Genomic DNA, 27,597 nt, shown 5'->3' with positions numbered 1-27,597 from the left:
ACATGGGATAGTTACATTCGCTCAGAGAAAGCAACTATGGGGTGATGTTCGGTAGGCATGCAAATCTCTAGTTTGGAAGAAGTTCAAGAGTAATATATAGGAAAGCTTGAATTATTTAGAGAAAACAACTCTCGAGGTGTGCTTGTTAGGTCTTCTCAATACTACTTTGGATGAGGTGTGAGAGTCGTATATGGGAAGACTTATATTCACGCAGAGAAAACAACTATGGGGTGGTGTTTTGTAAGCATGCTAATCTCTAGTGTGGAAGAAGTTCAAGAGTAATATATAGGAAAGCTTACAGTTGCTTAGAGAAAGCAACTCTCCGGGGAGAGAGAGTGACTTTTAAGCCTGCTAAACTCTACTGTGGAAGAAGTGCGAGAGTCATATATGGGAACGCTTACATTCACTCAGAGAAAGCATTGATGGGGTGTTGGTTTTTAGGCATCCTAAAGTTTAGTTTGGAAGAAGTACGAGTCTTATATATGAACACTTACATTCAGGCAGAGAGAGCAACTATGTGGTAGCGTTTGTACGCATGCTAAACTATAGTTTGGAGAAAATTCGAGAGTCATATGTAGGGAAGCTTACAGAGACCTAGAGAAAGGAACTCTCGGGGAGTGTTTTGTAGGCCTGCTAAACTCTATTTTCAATGAAGTGTAAGAGTCATATATAGGAATGCTTACAATCACTCAGATAAAGCAATGTTGGAGTGGTGGTTTTTAGGCATACTGAACTGTAGTTTGGAAAAAGTAGGAGAATAACATAAAGGAAATGTTTACATTCAGGCAGGGAATTGAACTCTGGGCTGGCGTCTTGTAGGCATGCTAAAGTGTAGTTTGGAATATGTTCGAGAGTCTTTTATACGAAAGATTACAATCATCTAGAGAAAGCAACTCTCTGGAGGTGTTTTGTAGGCCTGCTAAACTCAAATTTGGATGAAGTGTGAGAGTCTACTCATTCTGGTTCCTGTGTCTTTTGACGTGACCCTCGTCCTGTTGGATATCATAGCATCCACGCTTCCCAGTATAAGAAGCGTCCGTTTCCTGCCCCAGACTTCAAGTCAGCCTATGTCTCCAGTAAGTCTTAGGACCCTTTAATAACGATGGTTGGTGGAGACCACGATCTAGATGCTGGTGAAATGCACTACTGTTGAGTTCACACCTATGTCTCGGCACATTCCATGGAAAAACTAAAAAAAAAAAAAGTAAAAATAAAGGAAGAAAAGAAAAAAAAATTACAGGAAAACACATTGAGTTTCCACTGATAATCCAAGTTCAAACGGAGAACTGAGAGTTTTTTTACATTACTTGATCGATTTCACCTCTTCTTCTCACACCCAAATTCCCAGTCCCCAAAGACACCAACAGCATTTCTTCTTTGCAGGATCCCACAGAATAATCGTAGCCATGCACCATATAACCGTGGACTGGTTCCTACTGCATGAAGTAGGAAAGGCGAGGAATGAACTTTCTACTTTTCCGGCTTCTCCACTGCGAAAATGTAAGAGCTGCCGTCCGCCGAAGCCAGTCTGGTCATGTCCAAGGAGCTCTGAGCCACGTCACACTTCTTTGGAATATTTCCCTGAGCCTTCATGGGGGCTCCTGACGTCTGTAGAATCTGAAAAGTCACACATTGTCCTCCCGTTTGTGTACTCCATGCTTTGAATAGATGTGCTATTGAGTGTTTGAATTTTGTTGTCATTGGTGTATGTGTTTGTGGCAAAGTGTTGAGTGGTGTGTATATAGCAGCTAGAGAGTAAGGCTCTGAAGGCTACTGGGCAGCAGGAGGGCGCGGGGTCTGGTGGAGGGCGCTGGGCCGGGAGGGCCGCGTAGCAGCTGGCCCTCTCGAGGCGTCCGGGGACGGCCGCTGCCGTCTAGGGCCATAGCACCCTGAACGTGCCCGATCTCGTCTGATCTGGGAAGCTAAGCAGGGTCGGGCCCGGTTAGTACTTGGATGGGAGACCGCCTGGGAATACCGGGTGCTGTAGGCTTTTGCTTCTTCTTTTGTCCCGCCCGCCGGGGGGTTGGGGGTGGGGGGGCCCCCGCCTTCTGCGCCCGCCCCCACTATCGCCCTCGGGCCCCGGCCCCTCCCCCCCCTCGGCGCGACCCGCTGCCCCCGCCCGGGGCTTCCTCCCCTCTCCCCCGCTGCAGCACCACCGCCAGGTGGCGGCAGCGGCAGAGCGTCCCAGGCGTTCCGTTGGGCCGGCAGCGGAGCCCCAACCCTGGGCCCCACACCGGGCCGGGGCCGGGCGGCGGGATCCCTAAGTGCCGCTGGGTCTCCTCTCCCCCCGACCCCGCACCCGCCGCCACGCACTCCGGGACATCGCGTACACCCGGCGCGGGACAGCCCACGGCGGCAAACCGTGTCCTGGGCCCCCGGACACCCGGCCCACCGTGCACTTTCTCTCCGCCGCACACCCGGGCCTCGGGCCCGGGCCTCACGCCGGGCGGGCTCCTCGCCGCCGCCGGGGCTCCCGAGAGACACACCGGCGCGCCGCACAGGGCGAGTCGCTGGCCACCTGGGCAGAGAGGACACACAACAGCACACGGAGCGCACGCACCCAAACCCAAACCACCCACCGGCCCCTTGACCCCTGGCTACACACCCCAAACCCCACCCCACCGGGCCACAGGATAGCCGGCTATGGCCCCCCGCGCCGCCCCCCGCCCCCCCGCGGGGGCTGCTGCCACACGCAGGCCCTGAGGGGAATCGGGGCAGAACGGTCCTCCCCAGAAGGGGGTGGGGTGGCGGGGTGGGGGGGGACACTGCAGATCTTCAGGACCTCCGGGTGATGGACCAGCGGCAGGCACGGCCCTGCCTCCTCCTCCCGGCCCCGCCCCAAAGCCCCTCCCCACCGTGCCCTCGCGTGGGCCGGCGGAGGGCCCTCTCTCGCGCACTCTCCGGCTCCGGCCCTCCGCTCCCACGCGTGGAAGCCTGTCCCTGCGCGCGTGCCCGTGGGTCTGCTCCTCGGGGTGTGGGACGGCGGTGCGTCCGTGGTTTGGGTGGGGGTGGGAGGGTGCGCGCGCGAGACCCGTCAGGCTCCGCCTGGCCCCCCACCCCCACCCCGATCCGGGCAGGTGGGCTAGCGAAGGGCCAGGGCGGCGGGAGGGACCCGACTGCGCAGGGAGGGACGTGTCGCAGCAGCTCGGCCTCTTGAGGCGTCCGGGGGCAGCCGCCGTCGTCTACGGCCAGACCACCCTGAACGCGCCCGATCTCGTCTCATCTCGAAGCTAAGCAGGGTCGAGCCCGGTTAGTACTTGGATGGGAGACCGCCTGGGAGTCCCGGGTCCCGGGTGCCATAGGCTTTTTGCTCTGCCTCTCTTTCTGCCCCGCCCCCGTGGGCTGGGAAGGGGAGGGGGGGCCTTCGCCCTCCGCGCCCGCCCGGGCTCCCGCCCCCGGACGGCCCGGACCCCGCCCCGTGGCCCCTGGAGAGAGGGTCAGATTGGAGATGTGGAGGCTCAGTCCCCGAGGCTGTCGCCCCTCACACACCTGCCGCAGGCCCGGGCCTCCGGAACTTCTGACCGACCGGCTCTGAATTCAGGACACAGTCTAAAGTTGTCCAAGGAGATGACCACGTTACCACCCTGGGAAAGGAAAAATTGGATCCTATCCATATATGCAGAAGAAGAGAATCTAAAGAGTTGGCTATCCGTTCACGGGAACATAACTTAAGAATCCAGATGCGAAGACATCTAGAAACACTTTTCAAACGTCTAAATCTTTAGAAAATATTCTGAAGGCTTAAGAAGTAGAAACATTCTTTGGACAGTCACGAGCAAGACCAGGGTGTCGATAGGAAATCCTTCTGTTCGATACTGCAAGAGACGCTCCAAAAACATACTACAACAAGGGAAAACACTAACAATATATGGGAAAGGAAAATCACCTTTCTTCATTTTCCTCACCTCCTACGGTTCTCAAAATAGAATGTTTGCCCCTATGCGCGGGAGACCTGTAGAAATCCTAGGTGAGTCCAGCAAGATAGCTCTAGATGAAATCAACATTCGATCGATAGTTTCGATACTTCTTATTTCCTCGCAAATACACAATAATGAATGCAATTCTTCAAAAGGATAACATTCAAAGTCACAGAAAATCCACACAGCACCTACGGGGCAAAGGTGCCAACTTCGATGGAAAACTTAGCAAAAACGTACATGATGGCTCCAATCGATGGAGAGGCTATCCCGTAGTCCTCCATAGACGGACACAGAGTCCCCAAACTAATCATTTCCCCCACATTAATAAATAATCCAATTTAAACAGGGTTTATAACTAGAAACTTACAATCTGCTTCTTTCTCTTTTTCTTTTAATTTGGGAAAGGGATATGTTAAAGAATGATGATAATGATCATGATTATCATTATGATTATTATATTAAATCGAATTAACCGTACCAAAACCCCACCACTCACCTTATAAAAATGGGAGTTGATGCATATGTCGGAAGCCGCTGTGTATCTTTTTCTCAAGGCGTGGAACCACAAAAACGCTTCTCCCAAACAAATCCCATCTCGACTGTCATCCTTTTCCTTGCTTTTCCTTTGAAAGATTTTGCTCTCTGTTATAGGACTATCTCATTGAGGTAGTTTGTTAATTTCACAGTTTATAGAATACATGTGGAACCATTCTGGATTCCTTCTGGGTAACTTGTGTGCCAGGGGAAAACTTCTGATTGGAGAATACTCCTCGCTTACACAGGAAGCTGCATGCAGTTCATCAGCGCTGCTAGAGAATGGCACTGCACGAATCAGTCGAAGTATCCTTATCCGATCTTTGACTAGGTCCGTGTACCAGGGGCTCCCGTGCGGATTACCCTACATGATTCCTGGTCACATGTGCCCTATCTTCTCTCTGGTACATGCTACTCAGAGAATATGCTTGCTCCTGAATTATGCCAGTGTTTATTCATATCCACTTAGGCTACATTGTTTTCCAAATGGTTCTATAATTTCGCCTCCCATATCAGCAGGGTGTGTGCAAGAGTTTTCCTCAAAGCCAACACAGTGATCAGTTTCTTAAGTTTCCTCAATCTGGTGAGTTGGAAACTATGTCTGGCTTCATTTTTTATTCTGTATTTCCTTGACTAATAATGAGGACACGGGGCCAAAGGTGTATTAAGCGTATTAAATGTAGATATTCTGTAACAGTAATATTTTGCCAATTATATGGGCTACAGATACCGTGTCCTGTTTGAAGCTTGTTTTTGACCCTCTTCGTGGTATCTTTGGAAACTTTTTATTATGGAAAATTTGAAATAGAAACAAAATCGGAAAGAATAGTAGAATACTTTCTCACTACCCTGACTCAAGAAATCACCAACCCCTGGCCAGATCTTGTTTCCTTTATACCCCTCCTACCTTAAGTTCATGATCCCCTTAATGATATCCCTCCATCGATAAAAAGTCAATATGTTTCTATCAAAGGTAGAGGCTTTCTTCCATTTTTCAGTGTACTCACAGCCACATTATTCCATCTAAAAATTTCACCGTGTTAGAGATAACAGCAAGTACTCAATGTTTGCGTTTCCCTGAGACACACACGCTCATTTCAGTTTCTTTGAATCCAGTCCAAATACAGTCCATACCTTGTGAGGGGTTGAGATGTCTTTTGAAAGAGTGTCCATACATCGCGACTAGTCGGGGGCAGCCCCGGTTGTCACCATTTCCCTTTGTTTCCTACCGCTGTCCGCAGTGACCCGAGCTATTTTTGCATTGTGAGGGGTTTCATCGTGGATTTAAACGTATTTAACGTGTTTCTATATCTTGCAATTATTAGACTTGCTGGCGATCAAACCGTCCTGTGTTTGGCAAACGGGAGTCTACTCATTCTGGTTCCTGTGTCTTTTGACGTGACCCTCGTCCTGTTGGATATCACAGCATCCGCGCTTCCCAGTATGAGAAGCGTGCGTTTCCCGTCCCAGACTTCAAGTCAGCCTATGTCTCCAGTAAGTCTTAGGACCGTTTAATAACGATGGCTGGCGGAGACCACGATCTAGATGCTGGTGAAATAAATGCACTAGTGTAGAGTTCGCACCTATGTCTCAGCACTTTCCATGGAAAAACTTAAAAAAAAAAAAAGAAAGACAGAAAGAAAGAAAGAAAGAAAAGAAAAGAAAATTACAGGAAAACACATTGTGTTTACACTGATAATCCAAGTTCAAACTGAGAACTGAGAGTTTTTTTACATTACTTTATCGATTTCACCTCTTCCTCTCACACCCAGATTCCCAGTACGCAAAGACACCAACAGCATTTCTCCTTTGCAGGATCCCACAGAATAACCGTAGCCATGCACCATAGAACCGTGGACTGGTTCCTACTGCATGAAGTAGGAAAGGCGAGGAAGGAACCTTCTCTTGTTCCGGCTCCACTGTGAAAATGTAAGAGCTGCCGTCCGCCGAAGCCAGTCTGCTCATGTCCAAGGAGCTGTGAGCCACGTCACACTCCTTTGGCATATTTCCCTGAGCCTTCATGTGGGCTCCTGACGTCTGTAGAATGTGACAAGTCACACATTGTCCTCCCGTTTGTGTCCTCCGTGCTTCGAATAGATGTGCTATTGAGTGTTTGAATTTTGTTGTCATTGGTGTATGTGTGTGTGGCAAAGTGTTGAGTGTTTGGTGTGTATGTAGCAGCTAGAGAGCGATGCTCTGAAGGCTACTGGGCAGCAGGAGGGCGCGGGGTCGGGTGGGGGGCGCTGGGCCGGGAGGGCCGCGTAGCAGCTGGGCCTCTCGAGGCGTCCGGGGACGGCCGCTGCCGTCTAGGGCCATAGCACCCTGAACGTGCCCGATCTCGTCTGGTCTGGGAAGCTAAGCAGGGTCGGGTCCGGTTAGTACTTGGATGGGAGACCGCCTGGGAATACCGGGTGCTGTAGGCTTTTGCTTCTTCTTTTGTCCCGCCCGCCGGGGTGTCGGGGGTGGGGGGGCCCTCCGCCTTCTGCGCCCGCCCCCACTTTCGCCCTCGGGCCCCGGCCCCTCCCCCCCTTCGGCGCGACCCGCTGCCCCCGCCCGGGGCTTCCTCCCCTCTCCCCCGCTGCAGCACCACCGCCAGGTGGCGGCAGCGGCAGAGCGTCCCAGGCGTTCCGTTGGGCCGGCAGCAGAGCCCCAACCCTGGGCCCCACACCGGGCCGGGGCCGGGCGGCGGGATCCCTAAGTGCCGCTGGGTCTCCTCTCCCCCCGACCCCGCACCCGCCGCCCAGCACTCCGGGACATCGCGTACACCCGGCGCGGGACAGCCCACGGCGGCAAACCGTGTCCTGGGCCCCCGGACACCCGGCCCGCCGTGCACTTTCTCTCCGCCGCACACCCGGGCCTCGGGCCCGGGCCTCACGCCGGGCGGGCTCCTCGCCGCTGACGGGGCTCCCGAGAGACACACCGGCGCGCCGCACAGGGCGAGTCGCTGGCCACCTGGGCAGAGAGGACACACAACAGCACACGGAGCGCAGGCACCCAAACCCAAACCACCCACCGGCCCCTTGACCCCTGGCTACACACCCCAAACCCCACCCCACCGGGCCACAGGATAGCCGGCTCTGGCCCCCCGTGCCGCCCCCCGCCCCCCCGCGGGGGCTGCTGCCACACGCAGGCCCTGAGGGGAATCGGGGCAGAACGGTCCTCCCCAGACGGGGGTGGGGTGGCGGGGTGGGGGGGGACACTGCAGATCTTCAGGACCTCCGGGTGACGGACCAGCGGCAGGCAGGGCCCTGCCTCCTCCTCCCGGCCCCGCCCCAAAGCCCCTCCCCACCGTGCCCTCGCGTGGGCCGGCGGAGGGCCCTCTCTCGCGCACTCTCCGGCTCCGGCCCTCCGCTCCCACGCGTGGAAGCCTGTCCCTGCGCGCGTGCCCGCGGGTCTGCTCCTCGGGGTGTGGGACGGCGGTGCGTCCGTGGTTTGGGTGGGGGTGGGAGGGTGCGCGCGCGAGACCCGTCAGGCTCCGCCTGGCCCCCCACCCCCACCCCGATCCGGGCAGGTGGGCTAGCGAAGGGCCAGGGCGGCGGGAGGCACCCGATTGCGCAGGGAGGGACGCGTCGCAGCAGCTCGGGCTCTTGAGGCGTCCGGGGGCGGCCGCCGTCGTCTACGGCCAGACCACCCTGAACGCGCCCGATCTCGTCTGATCTCGGAAGCTAAGCAGGGTCGGGCCCGGTTAGTACTTGGATGGGAGACCGCCTGGGAATCCCGGGTGCCGTAGGCTTTTTGCTCTGCCTCTTTTTCTGTCCCGCCCCCCTGGGCTGGGAAGGGGAGGGGGGGGCCTTCGCCCTCCGCGCCCGCCCCGGCTCCCGCCCCCGGCCGGCCCGGACCCTGCCCCGTGGCCCCTGGAGAGAGGGTCAGATTGGAGATGTGGAGGCTCAGTCCCCGAGGCTGTCGCCCCTCACACACCTGCCGCAGGTCCGGGCCTCCGGAACTTCTGACCGACCGGCTCTGAATTCAGGACACAGTCTAAAGTTGTCCAAGGAGATGACCACGTTACCACCCTAGGAAAGGAAAAATTGGACCCTATCCACATATGCAGAAGAAGAGAATCTAAACAGTTGGCTATTCGTTCACGGTAACATAATTCAAGAATCCAGATGCGAAGACATCTAGAGACACTTTTCAAACGTCTAAATCTTTAGAAAATATTCTGAAGGCTTAAGAAGTAGAAACATTCTTTGGAAAGTCACGAGCAAGACCAGGGTGTTGATAGGAAATCCTTCCGTTCGATCCTGCAAGAGACGCTCCAAAAATGTACTACAACAAGGGAAAACACTAATAATATGTGGGAAAGGAAAATCACCTTTCTTCATTTTCCTCACCTCCTACGGTTCTCAAAATAGAATGTTTTCCCCTATGCACGGGAGACCTGTAGAAATCCTAGGGGAGTCCAGCAAGATAGCTCTAGGTGAAATCAACATTCCATCGATAGTTTCGATGTTTCTTATTTCCTCGCCAATACACACTAATGAATGCAATCTTTCAAAAGGATAACACTCAAAGTCACAGAAAATCTACGCGGCACCTACGGGGCAAAGGTGCCAACTTCGATGGAAAACTTAGTAAAAACGTACATGATGGCTCAAATCCATGGAGAGGCTATCCTGTAGTCCTCGATAGACGGACACAGAGTCCCCAAACTAATCATTTCCCCCAAATTAATAAATAATCCAATTGAAGCAGGGTGTATAACTAGAAACTTACTATCTGCTTCTTTCTCTTTTTCTTTTAATTTGGGAAAGGGGTATGTTAAAGAATGATAATAATGATCATGATTATCAGTATGATTATTATATTAAATCGAATTAACCGTACCAAAACCCCACCACTCACCTTATAAAAATGGGAGTTGATGCATATGTCGGAAGCCGCTGTGTATCTTTTCCTCAAGGCGTGGAACCACAGAAACGCTTCTCCCAAACAAATCCCATCTCGACTGTCATCCTTTTCCTGGCTTTTCCTTTGAAAGTTTTTGCTCTCTGTTATAGGACTATCTCATTGAGGTAGTTTGTTAATTTCACAGTTTATAGAATACATGTGGAACGATTCTGGATTCCTTCTGGGTAACTTGTGTGCCAGGGGAAACCTTCTGTTTGGAGAATACTCCTTGCTTACACAGGAAGCTGCAGTTCATCAGCGCTGCTAGAGAATGGCACTGCACGAATCAGTCGAAGTATCTTTATGCGATCTTTGACTAGGTCCGTGTACAAGGGGCTCCCGTGAGGATTACCCTAGATGCTTCCTGGTCACATGTGCCCTATCTTCTCTCTGGTACGTGCTACTCAGAGAATATGCTTGCTCCTGAATTATGCCAGTGTTTATTCATATCCATTTATGCTGCATTGTTTTCCAAATGGTTCTATAATTTCGCCTCCCATATCAGCAGGGTGAGTGCAAGAGTTTTCCTCAAAGCCAACACAGTGATCAGTTTCTTAAGTTTCCTCAATCTGGTGAGTTGGAAACTATATCTGGCTTCATTTTTTATTCCGTATTTCCTTGACTAATAATGAGGACACAGGGCCAAAGGCGCATTAAGCATATAAAACGTAGATATTCTGTAACAGTAACATTTTGCCAATTATATGGGCTACAGATACCTTGTCCTGTTTGCAGCTTGTTTTTGATCCTGTTCATGGTATCTTTGGAAACTTTTCATGATGGGAAATTTGAAATAGAAACAAAATCGGAAAGAATAGTAGAATATTTTCTCACTCCCCTGACTCAAGAAATCACCAACCCCTGGCCAGATCTTGTTTCCTTTATACCCCTCCTACCTTAAGTTCATGATCCCCTTAATGATATCCCTCCATCGATAAAAAGTCAATATGTTTCTATCAAAGGTAGAGGCTTTCTTCCATTTTTCAGTGTACTCACAGCCACATTATTCCATCTAAAAATTTCACCGTATTAGAGATAACAGCAAGTACTCAATGTTTGCGTTTCCCTGAGACACACACGCTCATTTCAGTTTCTTTGGATCCAGTCCAAATACAGTACCTACCTTGTGAGGGGTTGAGATGTCTTTTGAAAGAGTGTCCATACATCGCGACTAGTCGGGGGCAGCCCCGGTTGTCACCATTTCCCTTTGTTTCCTACCGCTGTCCGCAGTGACCCGAGTTACTTTCGCATTGTGAGGGGTTTCATCGCGGATTTAAACGTATCTAATGTGTTTCAATATCTTGCAATTATTATACTTACTGGCGATCAAACCGTCCTGTGTTTGGCAAACGGGAGTCTACTCATTCTGGTTCCTGTGTCTTTTGACGTGACCCTCGTCCTGTTGGATATCATAGCATCCACGCTTCCCAGTACAAGAAGCGTCCGTTTCCCGCCCCAGACTTCAAGTCAGCCTATGTCTCCAGTAAGTCTTAGGACCGTTTAATAACGATGGTTGGCGGAGACCACGATCTAGATGCTGCTGAAATGCACTACTGTTGAGTTCGCACCTATGTCTCGGCACTTTCCGTGGAAAAACTAAAAATAAATAAATAAATAAATAAATAAATAAATAAATAAATAAATAAATAAAGGAAGGAAGAAAAGAAAAAAAAAATTACAGGAAAACACATTGAGTTTCCACTGATAATCCAAGTTCAAACTGAGAACCGAGAGTTGTTTTTACATGACTTGATCGATTTCACCTCTTCCTCTCACACCCAAATTCCCAGTCCCCAAAGACACCAACAGCATTTCTTCTTTGCAGGATCCCACAGAATAATCGTAGCCATGCACCATATAACCGTGGACTGGTTCCTACTGCATGAAGTAGGAAAGGCGAGGAAGGAACTTTCTACTGTTCCGGCTGCTCCACTGTGAAAACGTAAGAGCTGCCGTCCGCCGAAGCCAGTCTGCTCATGTCCAAGGAGCTCTGAGCCACGTCACACTCCTTTGGAATATTTCCCTGAGCCTTCATGTGGGCTCCTGACGTCTGTAGAATCTCACAAGTCACACATTGCCCTCCCGTTTGTGTCCTCCGTGCTTTGAATAGATGTGGTATTGAGTGTTTGATTTTTGTTGTCATTGGTGTATGTGTTTGTGGCAAAGTGTTGAGTGTTTGGTGTGTATGTAGCAGCTAGAGAGCGAGGCTCTGAAGGCTACTGGGCAGCAGGAGGGCGCGGGGTCGGGTGTGGGGCGCTGGGCCGGGAGGGCCGCGTGGCAGCTCGGCCTCTTGAGGCGTCCGGGGACAGCCGCCGCCGTCTAGGGCCATAGCACCCTGAACGTCCCCGATCTCGTCTGATCTGGGAAGCTAAGCAGGGTCGGGGGCCCGGTTTGTACTTGGATGGGAGACCGCCTGGGAATACCAGGTGCTGCAGGCTTTTGCCTCTTCTTTTGTCCCGCCCGCCGAGGGGTCGGGGGTGGGGGGGCCCCGGCGTTCTGTGCCCGCCTCCACTTTCGCCCTCGGCCCCTGGCACTCCCCCCGCCCCCCCCGCCGGCGCGGCCCGCTGCCCCCGCCCAGGGCGTCCTCCCCTCTCCCCCGCTGCAACACCACCGCCAGGTGGCGGCAGCGGCAGAGCGTCCCAGCCGTTCCGTTCCTGTTCGGCCGGCAGCGGAGCCCCAGCCCTGGGCCCCACACCGGGCCGGGCGGGCGGCGGGATCCCTGAGTGCCGCTGGGTCTCCTCTCCCCCACACCCGGCACCCCCCGCCCCGCACTCCGGGACGTCGCGTACACCCGGCGCGGGACAGCCCACGGCGGCAAACCTTGTCCTGGGCCCCCGGACCCCCGGCCGACCGTGCACTTCCTCTCCGCCGCACACCCGGGCCTCGGGCCCGGGCCTCACGCCGGGCGGGCTCCTCGCCACCGCCGGGGCTCCCGAGAGACACACCGGCGCGCCGCACAGGGCGAGTTTCCGGCCACCCGGGCAGAGAGGACGCACAACAGCACACGGAGCGCACGCAGCCAAACCCAAACCACCCACCGGCCCCCCGACCCGTGGCTACCCACCCCAAACCCCACCCCACCGGGCCACAGGATAGCGGGCTCTGGCCCGCCCCGCCGCCCCCCGCCCCCGCGCGGGGGCTGCTGCCACACGCAGGCCCTGAGGGGAATCGGGGCAGAACGGTCCTCCCCAGACGGGGGTGGGGTGGCGGGGTGGGGGGGACACTGCAGGTCTTCCTTCAGGACCTCCGGGTGAAGGACCGGCGGCAGGCGCGGCCCCGCCCCAAAGCCCCTCCCCACCGTGCCCTCGCGTGGGCCGGCGGAGGGCCCTATCTCCCGCACTCTCCGGCTCTGGCCCTCCGCCCCCACGCGTGGAAGCCTGTCCCTGCGCGCGTGCCCGTGGGTCTGCTCCTCGGGGTGTGGGACGGTGGTGCGCCCGTGGTTTGGGTGGGGGTGGGGGGGTGCGCGCGCAAGACCCGTCAGGCCCCGCCTGGCCCCCCACCCCCACCCCGATACTGGCAGGTGGGCTAGCGATGGGCCAGGGCGGCGGGAGGGACCCGACGGCGCAGGGAGGGACGCGTCCCAGCAGCTCGGCCTCTTGAGGCGTCCGGGGGGCGGCCACCGTCGTCTACGGCCAGACCACCCTGAACGCGCCCGATCTCGTCTGATCTCGGAAGCTAAGCAGGGTCGGGCCCGGTTAGTACTTGGATGGGAGACCGCCTGGGAATCCCGGGTGCCGTAGGCTTTTTGCTCTGCCTCTTTTTCTGTCCCGCCCCCCTGGGCTGGGAAGGGGAGGGGGGGGCCTTCGCCCTCCGCGCCCGCCCCGGCTCCCGCCCCCGGCCGGCCCGGACCCTGCCCCGTGGCCCCTGGAGAGAGGGTCAGATTGGAGATGTGGAGGCTCAGTCCCCGAGGCTGTCGCCCCTCACACACCTGCCGCAGGTCCGGGCCTCCGGAACTTCTGACCGACCGGCTCTGAATTCAGGACACAGTCTAAAGTTGTCCAAGGAGATGACCACGTTACCACCCTAGGAAAGGAAAAATTGGACCCTATCCACATATGCAGAAGAAGAGAATCTAAACAGTTGGCTATTCGTTCACGGTAACATAATTCAAGAATCCAGATGCGAAGACATCTAGAGACACTTTTCAAACGTCTAAATCTTTAGAAAATATTCTGAAGGCTTAAGAAGTAGAAACATTCTTTGGAAAGTCACGAGCAAGACCAGGGTGTTGATAGGAAATCCTTCCGTTCGATCCTGCAAGAGACGCTCCAAAAATGTACTACAACAAGGGAAAACACTAATAATATGTGGGAAAGGAAAATCACCTTTCTTCATTTTCCTCACCTCCTACGGTTCTCAAAATAGAATGTTTTCCCCTATGCACGGGAGACCTGTAGAAATCCTAGGGGAGTCCAGCAAGATAGCTCTAGGTGAAATCAACATTCCATCGATAGTTTCGATGTTTCTTATTTCCTCGCCAATACACACTAATGAATGCAATCTTTCAAAAGGATAACACTCAAAGTCACAGAAAATCTACGCGGCACCTACGGGGCAAAGGTGCCAACTTCGATGGAAAACTTAGTAAAAACGTACATGATGGCTCAAATCCATGGAGAGGCTATCCTGTAGTCCTCGATAGACGGACACAGAGTCCCCAAACTAATCATTTCCCCCAAATTAATAAATAATCCAATTGAAGCAGGGTGTATAACTAGAAACTTACTATCTGCTTCTTTCTCTTTTTCTTTTAATTTGGGAAAGGGGTATGTTAAAGAATGATAATAATGATCATGATTATCAGTATGATTATTATATTAAATCGAATTAACCGTACCAAAACCCCACCACTCACCTTATAAAAATGGGAGTTGATGCATATGTCGGAAGCCGCTGTGTATCTTTTCCTCAAGGCGTGGAACCACAGAAACGCTTCTCCCAAACAAATCCCATCTCGACTGTCATCCTTTTCCTGGCTTTTCCTTTGAAAGTTTTTGCTCTCTGTTATAGGACTATCTCATTGAGGTAGTTTGTTAATTTCACAGTTTATAGAATACATGTGGAACGATTCTGGATTCCTTCTGGGTAACTTGTGTGCCAGGGGAAACCTTCTGTTTGGAGAATACTCCTTGCTTACACAGGAAGCTGCAGTTCATCAGCGCTGCTAGAGAATGGCACTGCACGAATCAGTCGAAGTATCTTTATGCGATCTTTGACTAGGTCCGTGTACAAGGGGCTCCCGTGAGGATTACCCTAGATGCTTCCTGGTCACATGTGCCCTATCTTCTCTCTGGTACGTGCTACTCAGAGAATATGCTTGCTCCTGAATTATGCCAGTGTTTATTCATATCCATTTATGCTGCATTGTTTTCCAAATGGTTCTATAATTTCGCCTCCCATATCAGCAGGGTGAGTGCAAGAGTTTTCCTCAAAGCCAACACAGTGATCAGTTTCTTAAGTTTCCTCAATCTGGTGAGTTGGAAACTATATCTGGCTTCATTTTTTATTCCGTATTTCCTTGACTAATAATGAGGACACAGGGCCAAAGGCGCATTAAGCATATAAAACGTAGATATTCTGTAACAGTAACATTTTGCCAATTATATGGGCTACAGATACCTTGTCCTGTTTGCAGCTTGTTTTTGATCCTGTTCATGGTATCTTTGGAAACTTTTCATGATGGGAAATTTGAAATAGAAACAAAATCGGAAAGAATAGTAGAATATTTTCTCACTCCCCTGACTCAAGAAATCACCAACCCCTGGCCAGATCTTGTTTCCTTTATACCCCTCCTACCTTAAGTTCATGATCCCCTTAATGATATCCCTCCATCGATAAAAAGTCAATATGTTTCTATCAAAGGTAGAGGCTTTCTTCCATTTTTCAGTGTACTCACAGCCACATTATTCCATCTAAAAATTTCACCGTATTAGAGATAACAGCAAGTACTCAATGTTTGCGTTTCCCTGAGACACACACGCTCATTTCAGTTTCTTTGGATCCAGTCCAAATACAGTACCTACCTTGTGAGGGGTTGAGATGTCTTTTGAAAGAGTGTCCATACATCGCGACTAGTCGGGGGCAGCCCCGGTTGTCACCATTTCCCTTTGTTTCCTACCGCTGTCCGCAGTGACCCGAGTTACTTTCGCATTGTGAGGGGTTTCATCGCGGATTTAAACGTATCTAATGTGTTTCAATATCTTGCAATTATTATACTTACTGGCGATCAAACCGTCCTGTGTTTGGCAAACGGGAGTCTACTCATTCTGGTTCCTGTGTCTTTTGACGTGACCCTCGTCCTGTTGGATATCATAGCATCCACGCTTCCCAGTACAAGAAGCGTCCGTTTCCCGCCCCAGACTTCAAGTCAGCCTATGTCTCCAGTAAGTCTTAGGACCGTTTAATAACGATGGTTGGCGGAGACCACGATCTAGATGCTGCTGAAATGCACTACTGTTGAGTTCGCACCTATGTCTCGGCACTTTCCGTGGAAAAACTAAAAATAAATAAATAAATAAATAAATAAATAAATAAATAAATAAATAAATAAAGGAAGGAAGAAAAGAAAAAAAAAATTACAGGAAAACACATTGAGTTTCCACTGATAATCCAAGTTCAAACTGAGAACCGAGAGTTGTTTTTACATGACTTGATCGATTTCACCTCTTCCTCTCACACCCAAATTCCCAGTCCCCAAAGACACCAACAGCATTTCTTCTTTGCAGGATCCCACAGAATAATCGTAGCCATGCACCATATAACCGTGGACTGGTTCCTACTGCATGAAGTAGGAAAGGCGAGGAAGGAACTTTCTACTGTTCCGGCTGCTCCACTGTGAAAACGTAAGAGCTGCCGTCCGCCGAAGCCAGTCTGCTCATGTCCAAGGAGCTCTGAGCCACGTCACACTCCTTTGGAATATTTCCCTGAGCCTTCATGTGGGCTCCTGACGTCTGTAGAATCTCACAAGTCACACATTGCCCTCCCGTTTGTGTCCTCCGTGCTTTGAATAGATGTGCTATTGAGTGTTTGATTTTTGTTGTCATTGGTGTATGTGTTTGTGGCAAAGTGTTGAGTGTTTGGTGTGTATGTAGCAGCTAGAGAGCGAGGCTCTGAAGGCTACTGGGCAGCAGGAGGGCGCGGGGTCGGGTGTGGGGCGCTGGGCCGGGAGGGCCGCGTGGCAGCTCGGCCTCTTGAGGCGTCCGGGGACAGCCGCCGCCGTCTAGGGCCATAGCACCCTGAACGTCCCCGATCTCGTCTGATCTGGGAAGCTAAGCAGGGTCGGGGGCCCGGTTTGTACTTGGATGGGAGACCGCCTGGGAATACCAGGTGCTGCAGGCTTTTGCCTCTTCTTTTGTCCCGCCCGCCGAGGGGTCGGGGGTGGGGGGGCCCCGGCGTTCTGTGCCCGCCTCCACTTTCGCCCTCGGCCCCTGGCACTCCCCCGCCCCCCCGCCGGCGCGGCCCGCTGCCCCCCGCCCAGGGCGTCCTCCCCTCTCCCCCGCTGCAACACCACCGCCAGGTGGCGGCAGCGGCAGAGCGTCCCAGCCGTTCCGTTCCTGTTCGGCCGGCAGCGGAGCCCCAGCCCTGGGCCCCACACCGGGCCGGGCGGGCGGCGGGATCCCTGAGTGCCGCTGGGTCTCCTCTCCCCCACACCCGGCACCCCCCCGCCCCGCACTCCGGGACGTCGCGTACACCCGGCGCGGGACAGCCCACGGCGGCAAACCTTGTCCTGGGCCCCCGGACCCCCGGCCGACCGTGCACTTCCTCTCCGCCGCACACCCGGGCCTCGGGCCCGGGCCTCACGCCGGGCGGGCTCCTCGCCACCGCCGGGGCTCCCGAGAGACACACCGGCGCGCCGCACAGGGCGAGTTTCCGGCCACCCGGGCAGAGAGGACGCACAACAGCACACGGAGCGCACGCAGCCAAACCCAAACCACCCACCGGCCCCCCGACCCGTGGCTACCCACCCCAAACCCCACCCCACCGGGCCACAGGATAGCGGGCTCTGGCCCGCCCCGCCGCCCCCCGCCCCCGCGCGGGGGCTGCTGCCACACGCAGGCCCTGAGGGGAATCGGGGCAGAACGGTCCTCCCCAGACGGGGGTGGGGTGGCGGGGTGGGGGGGACACTGCAGGTCTTCCTTCAGGACCTCCGGGTGAAGGACCGGCGGCAGGCGCAGCCCTGCCTCCTCGTGCCGGCCCCGCCCCAAAGCCCCTCCCCACCGTGCCCTCGCGTGGGCCGGCGGAGGGCCCTATCTCCCGCACTCTCCGGCTCTGGCCCTCCGCCCCCACGCGTGGAAGCCTGTCCCTGCGCGCGTGCCCGTGGGTCTGCTCCTCGGGGTGTGGGACGGTGGTGCGCCCGTGGTTTGGGTGGGGGTGGGAGGGTGCGCGCGCAAGACCCGTCAGGCCCCGCCTGGCCCCCCACCCCCACCCCGATACTGGCAGGTGGGCTAGCGATGGGCCAGGGCGGCGGGAGGGACCCGACGGCGCAGGGAGGGACGCGTCCCAGCAGCTCGGCCTCTTGAGGCGTCCGGGGGGCGGCCACCGTCGTCTACGGCCAGACCACCCTGAACGCGCCCGATCTCGTCTGATCTCGGAAGCTAAGCAGGGTCGGGCCCGGTTAGTACTTGGATGGGAGACCGCCTGGGAATCCCGGGTGCCGTAGGCTTTTTGCTCTGCCTCTTTTTCTGTCCCGCCCCCCTGGGCTGGGAAGGGGAGGGGGGGGCCTTCGCCCTCCGCGCCCGCCCCGGCTCCCGCCCCCGGCCGGCCCGGACCCTGCCCCGTGGCCCCTGGAGAGAGGGTCAGATTGGAGATGTGGAGGCTCAGTCCCCGAGGCTGTCGCCCCTCACACACCTGCCGCAGGTCCGGGCCTCCGGAACTTCTGACCGACCGGCTCTGAATTCAGGACACAGTCTAAAGTTGTCCAAGGAGATGACCACGTTACCACCCTAGGAAAGGAAAAATTGGACCCTATCCACATATGCAGAAGAAGAGAATCTAAACAGTTGGCTATTCGTTCACGGTAACATAATTCAAGAATCCAGATGCGAAGACATCTAGAGACACTTTTCAAACGTCTAAATCTTTAGAAAATATTCTGAAGGCTTAAGAAGTAGAAACATTCTTTGGAAAGTCACGAGCAAGACCAGGGTGTTGATAGGAAATCCTTCCGTTCGATCCTGCAAGAGACGCTCCAAAAATGTACTACAACAAGGGAAAACACTAATAATATGTGGGAAAGGAAAATCACCTTTCTTCATTTTCCTCACCTCCTACGGTTCTCAAAATAGAATGTTTTCCCCTATGCACGGGAGACCTGTAGAAATCCTAGGGGAGTCCAGCAAGATAGCTCTAGGTGAAATCAACATTCCATCGATAGTTTCGATGTTTCTTATTTCCTCGCCAATACACACTAATGAATGCAATCTTTCAAAAGGATAACACTCAAAGTCACAGAAAATCTACGCGGCACCTACGGGGCAAAGGTGCCAACTTCGATGGAAAACTTAGTAAAAACGTACATGATGGCTCAAATCCATGGAGAGGCTATCCTGTAGTCCTCGATAGACGGACACAGAGTCCCCAAACTAATCATTTCCCCCAAATTAATAAATAATCCAATTTAAGCAGGGTGTATAACTAGAAACTTACTATCTGCTTCTTTCTCTTTTTCTTTTAATTTGGGAAAGGGGTATGTTAAAGAATGATAATAATGATCATGATTATCAGTATGATTATTATATTAAATCGAATTAACCGTACCAAAACCCCACCACTCACCTTATAAAAATGGGAGTTGATGCATATGTCGGAAGCCGCTGTGTATCTTTTCCTCAAGGCGTGGAACCACAGAAACGCTTCTCCCAAACAAATCCCATCTCGACTGTCATCCTTTTCCTGGCTTTTCCTTTGAAAGTTTTTGCTCTCTGTTATAGGACTATCTCATTGAGGTAGTTTGTTAATTTCACAGTTTATAGAATACATGTGGAACGATTCTGGATTCCTTCTGGGTAACTTGTGTGCCAGGGGAAACCTTCTGTTTGGAGAATACTCCTTGCTTACACAGGAAGCTGCAGTTCATCAGCGCTGCTAGAGAATGGCACTGCACGAATCAGTCGAAGTATCTTTATGCGATCTTTGACTAGGTCCGTGTACAAGGGGCTCCCGTGAGGATTACCCTAGATGCTTCCTGGTCACATGTGCCCTATCTTCTCTCTGGTACGTGCTACTCAGAGAATATGCTTGCTCCTGAATTATGCCAGTGTTTATTCATATCCATTTATGCTGCATTGTTTTCCAAATGGTTCTATAATTTCGCCTCCCATATCAGCAGGGTGAGTGCAAGAGTTTTCCTCAAAGCCAACACAGTGATCAGTTTCTTAAGTTTCCTCAATCTGGTGAGTTGGAAACTATATCTGGCTTCATTTTTTATTCCGTATTTCCTTGACTAATAATGAGGACACAGGGCCAAAGGCGCATTAAGCATATAAAACGTAGATATTCTGTAACAGTAACATTTTGCCAATTATATGGGCTACAGATACCTTGTCCTGTTTGCAGCTTGTTTTTGATCCTGTTCATGGTATCTTTGGAAACTTTTCATGATGGGAAATTTGAAATAGAAACAAAATCGGAAAGAATAGTAGAATATTTTCTCACTCCCCTGACTCAAGAAATCACCAACCCCTGGCCAGATCTTGTTTCCTTTATACCCCTCCTACCTTAAGTTCATGATCCCCTTAATGATATCCCTCCATCGATAAAAAGTCAATATGTTTCTATCAAAGGTAGAGGCTTTCTTCCATTTTTCAGTGTACTCACAGCCACATTATTCCATCTAAAAATTTCACCGTATTAGAGATAACAGCAAGTACTCAATGTTTGCGTTTCCCTGAGACACACACGCTCATTTCAGTTTCTTTGGATCCAGTCCAAATACAGTACCTACCTTGTGAGGGGTTGAGATGTCTTTTGAAAGAGTGTCCATACATCGCGACTAGTCGGGGGCAGCCCCGGTTGTCACCATTTCCCTTTGTTTCCTACCGCTGTCCGCAGTGACCCGAGTTACTTTCGCATTGTGAGGGGTTTCATCGCGGATTTAAACGTATCTAATGTGTTTCAATATCTTGCATTATTATACTTACTGGCGATCAAACCGTCCTGTGTTTGGCAAACGGGAGTCTACTCATTCTGGTTCCTGTGTCTTTTGACGTGACCCTCGTCCTGTTGGATATCATAGCATCCACGCTTCCCAGTACAAGAAGCGTCCGTTTCCCGCCCCAGACTTCAAGTCAGCCTATGTCTCCAGTAAGTCTTAGGACCGTTTAATAACGATGGTTGGCGGAGACCACGATCTAGATGCTGCTGAAATGCACTACTGTTGAGTTCGCACCTATGTCTCGGCACTTTCCGTGGAAAAACTAAAAATAAATAAATAAATAAATAAATAAATAAATAAATAAAGGAAGAAAAGAAAAAAAACATTACAGGAAAACACATTGAGTTTCCACTGATAATCCAAGTTCAAACTGAGAACCGAGAGTTGTTTTTACATGACTTGATCGATTTCACCTCTTCCTCTCACACCCAAATTCCCAGTCCCCAAAGACACCAACAGCATTTCTTCTTTGCAGGATCCCACAGAATAATCGTAGCCATGCACCATATAACCGTGGACTGGTTCCTACTGCATGAAGTAGGAAAGGCGAGGAAGGAACTTTCTACTGTTCCGGCTGCTCCACTGTGAAAACGTAAGAGCTGCCGTCCGCCGAAGCCAGTCTGCTCATGTCCAAGGAGCTCTGAGCCACGTCACACTCCTTTGGAATATTTCCCTGAGCCTTCATGTGGGCTCCTGACGTCTGTAGAATCTCACAAGTCACACATTGCCCTCCCGTTTGTGTCCTCCGTGCTTTGAATAGATGTGGTATTGAGTGTTTGATTTTTGTTGTCATTGGTGTATGTGTTTGTGGCAAAGTGTTGAGTGTTTGGTGTGTATGTAGCAGCTAGAGAGCGAGGCTCTGAAGGCTACTGGGCAGCAGGAGGGCGCGGGGGTCGGGTGTGGGGCGCTGGGCCGGGAGGGGCCGCGTGGCAGCTCGGCCTCTTGAGGCGTCCGGGGACAGCCGCCGCCGTCTAGGGCCATAGCACCCTGAACGTCCCCGATCTCGTCTGATCTGGGAAGCTAAGCAGGGTCCGGGGGCCCGGTTTGTACTTGGATGGGAGACCGCCTGGGAATACCAGGTGCTGCAGGCTTTTGCCTCTTCTTTTGTCCCGCCCGCCGAGGGGTCGGGGGTGGGGGGGCCCCGGCGTTCTGTGCCCGCCTCCACTTTCGCCCTCGGCCCCTGGCACTCCCCCGCCCCCCCGCCGGCGCGGCCCGCTGCCCCCGCCCAGGGCGTCCTCCCCTCTCCCCCGCTGCAACACCACCGCCAGGTGGCGGCAGCGGCAGAGCGTCCCAGCCGTTCCGTTCCTGTTCGGCCGGCAGCGGAGCCCCAGCCCTGGGCCCCACACCGGGCCGGGCGGGCGGCGGGATCCCTGAGTGCCGCTGGGTCTCCTCTCCCCCCACACCCGGCACCCCCCGCCCCGCACTCCGGGACGTCGCGTACACCCGGCGCGGGACAGCCCACGGCGGCAAACCTTGTCCCTGGGCCCCCGGACCCCCGGCCGACCGTGCACTTCCTCTCCGCCGCACACCCGGGCCTCGGGCCCGGGCCTCACGCCGGGCGGGCTCCTCGCCACCGCCGGGGCTCCCGAGAGACCACACCGGCGCGCCGCACAGGGCGAGTTTCCGGCCACCCGGGCAGAGAGGACGCACAACAGCACACGGAGCGCACGCAGCCAAACCCAAACCACCCACCGGCCCCCCGACCCGTGGCTACCCACCCCAAACCCCACCCCACCGGGCCACAGGATAGCGGGCTCTGGCCCGCCCCGCCGCCCCCCCGCCCCCGCGCGGGGGCTGCTGCCACACGCAGGCCCTGAGGGGAATCGGGGCAGAACGGTCCTCCCCAGACGGGGGTGGGGTGGCGGGGTGGGGGGGGACACTGCAGGTCTTCCTTCAGGACCTCCGGGTGAAGGACCGGCGGCAGGCGCGGCCCTGCCTCCTCGTGCCGGCCCCCGCCCCAAAAAGCCCCTCCCCACCGTGCCCTCGCGTGGGCCGGCGGAGGGCCCTATCTCCCGCACTCTCCGGCTCTGGCCCTCCGCCCCCACGCGTGGAAGCCTGTCCCTGCGCGCGTGCCCGTGGGTCTGCTCCTCGGGGTGTGGGACGGTGGTGCGCCCGTGGTTTGGGTGGGGGTGGGGGGGTGCGCGCGCAAGACCCGTCAGGCCCCGCCTGGCCCCCCACCCCCACCCCGATACTGGCAGGTGGGCTAGCGATGGGCCAGGGCGGCGGGGAGGGACCCGACGGCGCAGGGAGGGACGCGTCCCAGCAGCTCGGCCTCTTGAGGCGTCCGGGGGGGCGGCCACCGTCGTCTACGGCCAGACCACCCTGAACGCGGCCCGATCTCGTCTGATCTCGGAAGCTAAGCAGGGTCGGGCCCGGTTAGTACTTGGATGGGAGACCGCCTGGGAATCCCGGGTGCCGTAGGCTTTTTGCTCTGCCTCTTTTTCTGTCCCGCCCCCCCTGGGCTGGGAAGGGGAGGGGGGGGGCCTTCGCCCTCCGCGCCCCGCCCCGGCTCCCGCCCCCGGCCGGCCCGGACCCTGCCCCGTGGCCCCTGGAGAGAGGGTCAGATTGGAGATGTGGAGGCTCAGTCCCCGAGGCTGTCGCCCCTCACACACCTGCCGCAGGTCCGGGCCTCCGGAACTTCTGACCGACCGGCTCTGAATTCAGGACACAGTCTAAAGTTGTCCAAGGAGATGACCACGTTACCACCCTAGGAAAGGAAAAATGGACCCTATCCACATATGCAGAAGAAGAGAATCTAAACAGTTGGCTATTCGTTCACGGTAACATAATTCAAGAATCCAGATGCGAAGACATCTAGAGACACTTTTCAAACGTCTAAATCTTTAGAAAATATTCTGAAGGCTTAAGAAGTAGAAACATTCTTTGGAAAGTCACGAGCAAGACCAGGGTGTTGATAGGAAATCCTTCCGTTCGATCCCTGCAAGAGACGCTCCAAAAATGTACTACAACAAGGGAAAACACTAATAATATGTGGGAAAGGAAAATCACCTTCTTCATTTTCCTCACCTCCTACGGTTCTCAAAATAGAATGTTTTCCCCCTATGCACGGGAGACCTGTAGAAATCCTAGGGGAGTCCAGCAAGATAGCTCTAGGTGAAATCAACATTCCATCGATAGTTTCGATGTTTCTTATTTCCTCGCCAATACACACTAATGAATGCAATCTTTCAAAAGGATAACACTCAAAGGTCACAGAAAATCTACGCGGCACCTACGGGGCAAAGGTGCCAACTTCGATGGAAAAACTTAGTAAAAACGTACATGATGGCTCAAATCCATGGAGAGGCTATTCTGTAGTCCTCGATAGACGGACACAGAGTCCCCAAACTAATCATTCCCCCAAATTAATAAATAATCCAATTTAAGCAGGGTGTATAACTAGAAACTTACTATCTGCTTCTTTCTCTTTTTCTTTTAATTTGGGAAAGGGGTATGTTAAAGAGATGATAATAATGATCATGATTATCAGTATGATTATTATATTAAATCGAATTAACCGTACCAAAACCCCACCACTCACCTTATAAAAATGGGAGTTGATGCATATGTCGGAAGCCGCTGTGTATCTTTTCCTCAAGGCGTGGAACCACAGAAACGCTTCTCCCAAACAAATCCCATCTCGACTGTCATCCTTTTCCTGGCTTTTCCTTTGAAAGTTTTTGGCTCTCTGTTATAGGACTATCTCATTGAGGTAGTTTGTTAATTTCACAGTTTATAGAATACATGTGGAACGATTCTGGATTCCTTCTGGGTAACTTGTGTGCCAGGGGAAACCTTCTGTTTGGAGAATACTCCTTGCTTACACAGGAAGCTGCAGTTCATCAGCGCTGCTAGAGAATGGCACTGCACGAATCAGTCGAAGTATCTTTATGCGATCTTTGACTAGGTCCGTGTACAAGGGGCTCCCCGTGAGGATTACCCTAGATGCTTCCTGGTCACATGTGCCCTATCTTCTCTCTGGTACGTGCTACTCAGAGAATATGCTTGCTCCTGAATTATGCCAGTGGTTTATTCATATCCATTTATGCTGCATTGTTTTCCAAATGGTTCTATAATTTCGCCTCCCATATCAGCAGGGTGAGTGCAAGAGTTTTCCTCAAAGCCAACACAGTGATCAGTTTCTTAAGTTTCCTCAATCTGGTGAGTTGGAAACTATATCTGGCTTCATTTTTTATTCCGTATTTCCTTGACTAATAATGAGGACACAGGGCCAAAGGCGCATTAAGCATATAAAACGTAGATATTCTGTAACAGTAACATTTTGCCAATTATATGGGCTACAGATACCTTGTCCTGTTTGCAGCTTGTTTTTGATCCTGTTTCATGGTATCTTTGGAAACTTTTCATGATGGGAAATTTGAAATAGAAACAAATCGGAAAGAATAGTAGAATATTTTCTCACTCCCCTGACTCAAGAAATCACCAACCCCTGGCCAGATCTTGTTTCCTTTATACCCCTCCTACCTTAAGTTCATGATCCCCTTAATGATATCCCTCCATCGATAAAAAGTCAATATGTTTTTCTATCAAAGGTAGAGGCTTTTCTTCCATTTTTCAGTGTACTCACAGCCACATTATTCCATCTAAAAATTTCACCGTATTAGAGATAACAGCAAGTACTCAATGTTTGCGTTTCCCTGAGACACACACGCTCATTTCAGTTTCTTTGGATCCAGTCCAAATACAGTACCTACCTTGTGAGGGGTTGAGATGTCTTTTGAAAGAGTGTCCATACATCGCGACTAGTCCGGGGGCAGCCCCGGTTGTCACCATTTTCCCTTTGTTTCCTACCGCTGTCCGCAAGTGACCCCGAGTTACTTCGCATTGTGAGGGGTTTCATCGCGGATTTTAAACGTATCTAATGTGTTTCAATATCTTGCAATTATTATACTTACTGGCGATCAAACCGTCCTGTGTTTGGCAAACGGGAGTCTACTCATTCTGGTTCCTGTGTCTTTTGACGTGACCCTCGTCCTGTTGGATATCATAGCATCCACGCTTCCCAGTACAAGAAGCGTCCGTTTCCCGCCCCAGACTTCAAGTCAGCCTATGTCTCCAGTAAGTCTTAGGACCGTTTAATAACGATGGTTGGCGGAGACCACGATCTAGATGCTGCCTGAAATGCACTACTGTTGAGTTCGCACCTATGTCTCGGCACTTTCCGTGGAAAAACTAAAAATAAATAAATAAATAAATAAATAAATAAATAAATAAAGGAAGAAAAGAAAAAAAAAATTACAGGAAAACACATTGAGTTCCACTGATAATCCAAGTTCAAACTGAGAACCGAGAGTTGTTTTTACATGACTTGATCGATTTCACCTCTTCCTCTCACACCCAAATTCCCAGTCCCCAAAGACACCAACAGCATTTCTTCTTTGCAGGGATCCCTACAGAATAATCGTAGCCATGCACCATATAACCGTGGACTGGTTCCTACTGCATGAAGTAGGAAAGGCGAGGAAGGAACTTTCTACTGTTCCGGCTGCTCCACTGTGAAAACGTAAGAGCTGCCGTCCGCCGAAGCCAGTCTGCTCATGTCCAAGGAGCTCTGAGCCACGTCACACTCCTTTGGAATTATTTCCCTGAGCCTTCATGTGGGCTCCTGACGTCTGTAGAATCTCACAAGTCACACATTGCCCTCCCGTTTGTGTCCTCCGTGCTTGAATAGATGTGGTATTGAGTGTTTGATTTTTGTTGTCATTGGTGTATGTGTTTGTGGCAAAGTGTTGAGTGTTTGGTGTGTATGTAGCAGCTAGAGAGCGAGGCTCTGAAGGCTACTGGGCAGCAGGAGGGGGCGCGGGGTCGGGTGTGGGGCGCCTGGGCCGGGGAGGGCCGCGTGGCAGCTCGGCCTCTTTGAGGCGTCCGGGGACAGCCGCCGCCGTCTAGGGGCCATAGCACCCTGAACGTCCCCGATCTCGTCTGATCTGGGAAGCTAAGCAGGGTCGGGGGCCCGGTTTGTACTTGGATGGGAGACCGCCTGGGAATACCAGGTGCTGCAGGCTTTTGCCTCTTCTTTTGTCCCGCCCGCCGAGGGGTCGGGGGTGGGGGGGGCCCCGGCGTTCTGTGCCCGCCTCCACTTTCGCCCTCGGCCCCTGGCACTCCCCCCGCCCCCCCGCCGGCGCGGCCCGCTGCCCCCGCCCAGGGCGTCCTCCCCTCTCCCCCGCTGCAACACCACCGCCAGGTGGCGGCAGCGGCAGAGCGTCCCAGCCGTTCCGTTCCTGTTCGGCCCGGCAGCGGAGCCCCAGCCCTGGGCCCCACACCGGGCCCGGGCGGGCGGCGGGATCCCCTGAGTGCCGCTGGGTCTCCTCTCCCCCACACCCCGGCACCCCCCCGCCCCGCACTCCGGGACGTCGCGTACACCCGGCGCGGGACAGCCCCACGGCGGCAAAACCTTGTCCTGGGCCCCCCGGACCCCCGGCCGACCGTGCACTTCCTCTCCGCCGCACACCCGGGCCTCGGGCCCGGGCCTCACGCCGGGCGGGCTCCTCGCCACCCGCCGGGGCTCCCGAGAGGACACACCGGCGCGCCGCACAGGGCGAGTTTCCGGCCACCCGGGCAGAGAGGACGCACAACAGCACACGGAGCGCACGCAGCCAAACCCAAACCACCCACCGGCCCCCCGACCCGTGGCTACCCACCCCAAACCCCACCCCACCGGGCCACAGGATAGCGGGCTCTGGCCCGCCCCCGCCGCCCCCCCGCCCCCGCGCGGGGGCTGCTGCCACACGCAGGCCCTGAGGGGAATCGGGGCAGAACGGTCCTCCCCAGACGGGGTGGGGTGGCGGGGTGGGGGGGACACTGCAGGTCTTCCTTCAGGACCTCCGGGTGAAGGACCGGCGGCAGGCGCGGCCCTGCCTCCTCGTGCCGGGCCCCGCCCCAAAGCCCCTCCCCACCCGTGCCCTCGCGTGGGCCGGCGGAGGGCCCTATCTCCCGCACTCTCCGGCTCTGGCCCTCCGCCCCCACGCGTGGAAGCCTGTCCCTGCGCGCGTGCCCGTGGGTCTGCTCCTCGGGGTGTGGGACGGTGGTGCGCCCCGTGGTTTGGGTGGGGGTGGGGGGCCAGGCGGGGCCTGAAACCCG

The 27,597-nt window shown here is 53.9% G+C and overlaps 4 non-coding genes and 6 pseudogenes across 4 annotated transcripts; all 10 read left to right on the top strand.

Annotated features, from left to right (window-relative positions):
* Positions 1-1,871: 1,871 nt before the first annotated feature.
* LOC123627951 lies at positions 1,872-1,990 on the top strand (annotated as a pseudogene).
* Positions 1,991-6,758: 4,768 nt separating this feature from the next.
* LOC123627838 lies at positions 6,759-6,877 on the top strand (annotated as a pseudogene).
* A 1,191-nt stretch (positions 6,878-8,068) lies between these two features.
* Positions 8,069-8,187, top strand: LOC123627915. Its single transcript, XR_006731525.1, has one exon. It is a non-coding gene; the product is annotated as a 5S ribosomal RNA (ribosomal RNA).
* A 3,474-nt stretch (positions 8,188-11,661) lies between these two features.
* Positions 11,662-11,782, top strand: LOC123627907 (annotated as a pseudogene).
* A 1,186-nt stretch (positions 11,783-12,968) lies between these two features.
* On the top strand, positions 12,969-13,087 carry LOC123627914. The gene has a single exon (XR_006731523.1). It is a non-coding gene; the product is annotated as a 5S ribosomal RNA (ribosomal RNA).
* Positions 13,088-16,561: 3,474 nt separating this feature from the next.
* Positions 16,562-16,682, top strand: LOC123627906 (annotated as a pseudogene).
* Positions 16,683-17,887: 1,205 nt separating this feature from the next.
* Positions 17,888-18,006, top strand: LOC123627913. Its single transcript, XR_006731522.1, has one exon. It is a non-coding gene; the product is annotated as a 5S ribosomal RNA (ribosomal RNA).
* A 3,459-nt stretch (positions 18,007-21,465) lies between these two features.
* Positions 21,466-21,587, top strand: LOC123627909 (annotated as a pseudogene).
* Positions 21,588-22,800: 1,213 nt separating this feature from the next.
* Positions 22,801-22,920, top strand: LOC123627916. The gene has a single exon (XR_006731526.1). It is a non-coding gene; the product is annotated as a 5S ribosomal RNA (ribosomal RNA).
* A 3,481-nt stretch (positions 22,921-26,401) lies between these two features.
* LOC123627908 lies at positions 26,402-26,522 on the top strand (annotated as a pseudogene).
* The last annotated feature ends 1,075 nt before the right edge of the window (positions 26,523-27,597 follow it).

Source organism: Lemur catta, chromosome 27 (assembly GCF_020740605.2).
Source record: "Lemur catta isolate mLemCat1 chromosome 27, mLemCat1.pri, whole genome shotgun sequence".
Lineage (NCBI taxonomy): Eukaryota > Metazoa > Chordata > Mammalia > Primates > Lemuridae > Lemur > Lemur catta.
The sequence above is the reverse complement of the archived record's forward strand: the minus strand, read 5'-3'. Positions and strand labels throughout refer to the sequence as shown.